This window comes from Oncorhynchus mykiss, chromosome 23 (genome assembly GCF_057628025.1).
Source record: "Oncorhynchus mykiss isolate SJ-2025 chromosome 23, ASM5762802v1, whole genome shotgun sequence".
NCBI lineage: Eukaryota > Metazoa > Chordata > Actinopteri > Salmoniformes > Salmonidae > Oncorhynchus > Oncorhynchus mykiss.
In genome coordinates, this window is record NC_143044.1 from 22274446 (window position 1) to 22276679 (window position 2234).

Genomic DNA, 2234 nt, shown 5'->3' on the forward strand with positions numbered 1-2234 from the left:
ATTGGATTCAGGTCTGGGGAACAGGCGGGCCAGTCCATAGCATCAATGCCTTCTTCTTGCAGGAACTGCTGACACACTCCAGCCACATGAGGTCTAGCATTGTCTTGCATTAGGAGGATCCCAGGGCCAACTGCACCAGCATATGGTCTCACAAGGGGTCTGAGGATCTCATCTCGGTACCTAATGGCAGTCAGGCTACCTCTGGCGAGCACATGGAGAGCTGTGCGGCCCCCCAAAGAAATGCCACCCCACACCATGACTGACCCACCGTCAAACCGGTCATGCTGGAGGATATTGCATGCAGCAGAACGTTCTCCACGGCATCTCCAGACTGTCACATGTGCTTAGTGTGAACCTGCTTTCATCTGTGAAGAGCACAGGGCGCCAGTGGCGAATTTGCCAATCTTGGTGTTCTCTGGCAAATGCCAAACGTCCTGCACGGTGTTGGGCTGTAGTAAGCACAACCCCCACCTGTGGACATCGGGCCCTCATACCACCCTCATGGAGTCTGTTTCTGACCGTTTGAGCAGACACATGCACATTTGTGGCCTGCTGGAGATCCTTTTGCAGGGCTCTGGCAGTGCTCCTCCTGCTCCTCCTTGCACAAAGGCGGAAGTAGTGGTCCTGGTGCTGGGTTGTTGCCCTCCTACGGCCTCCTCCACGTCTCCTGGTAGCGCCTCCATGCTCTGGACATTACGCTGACAGACACAGCAAACCTTCTTGCCACAGCTCGCATTGATGTCCCATCCTGGATGAGCTGCACTACCTGAGCCACTTGTGTGGGTTGTAGACTCCGTCTCATGCTACCACTAGAGTGAAAGCACCACCAGCATTCAAAAGTGACCAAAACATCAGCCAGGAAGCATAGGAACTGAGAAGTGGTCTGTGGTCCCCACCTGCAAAACCACTCCTTTATTGGGGGTGTCTTGCTAATTGCCTATAATTTCCACCTGTTGTCTATTCCATTTGCACAACAGCATGTGAAATTTGTCAATCAGTGTTGCTTCCTAAGTGGACAGTTTGATTTCACAGAAGTGTGATTGACTTGGAGTTGCGTTGTGTTTAAGTGTTGCCTTTATTTTGAGCAGTGTATTTGTTACTGCTCAACTAAAACAATGTCGTTAGACCAAACAGTTGACCAGTCGACTAATTGGGGTAAGCCCTAGTTTGTTCTGTGTAGTTCTTTTCAAACCGTGTTGGTACAAGTTGAATTTGCTTGGATCGTGTGTCAGGTTTTTATTAATAAAAAAATTGTAATGTGCCCGTGTTTGACGTGGTAAATTAGGTTCTCATACTTTAAGAAGCCTTTTCTCCAATTTGCATTATTAACAGGTGTGTGCATCCAAACAGAACCATTTCAAAAGCACAATGGGGTCTTCTCATCTTGAATGTAGTTAAAGTCAACCATAGTTACTGTACAACATGAAGCAGTCCCGTAATTATGTTTTTACGTACGACTTGGTCTCCCTCTCTTGGCCCTAATAGGTATTGCATACCCACACTGACATGGAAAGGGATTGAAGTTTAAACAATGTCGAATATAGTCGATGCCAGAACATTGCTTCGTGTTTTTGGACTTCCTTAATTGTCCAGTCTGCAGACAAACTAACATTGTAGAGCCAAGTGCATCATTCATTTGTTAGACCACAACTATTGACATTAAGGGCAGACCTTTCCCTGTGCAGCAGTGTCACTAACATTGTCCCAGCCTGGACAAGGACAGCTCTTTTCTTGTGACAATGCTCTCTGGCTACTGACTGTATACACACACCCGGTTTCATACAAAGCAGTCTCTGTTGTGGTAGTTTGAGAATCAGACACTAAAAGGGACAGTGGATTGAATTGTGGGGTCTATCGCAAACTGAAAGAAAAACCATAACTTTGGACTCCAAGGCACTGCATCTGTGCTAGAGTCATCACTACTGCCTGGAATCGAACCAGGGTCTATCGCAACCGGCCATGAGTGGAGTCCCATAGGGTGGCGCACAATTATCCCAGCGTCATCCTGGTTAGGGTTTGGCCGGGGTAGGGCATCATTGTAAATAAGAATTTGTTCTTTACTTATGTATCAATAAAACCAGTGTAAATTGGGTGGGAGGTAGGTCAAAAACAAAGCTCTACGATGGTAAACCTCACTTTGGTGTTGAACTTCCACAGCTTCCTACTTAGTGTATTGACAACGTCAACTGGACTGCTGTGAAATCTGCCTTTGTCCCAATAAACAAAAAGTCATG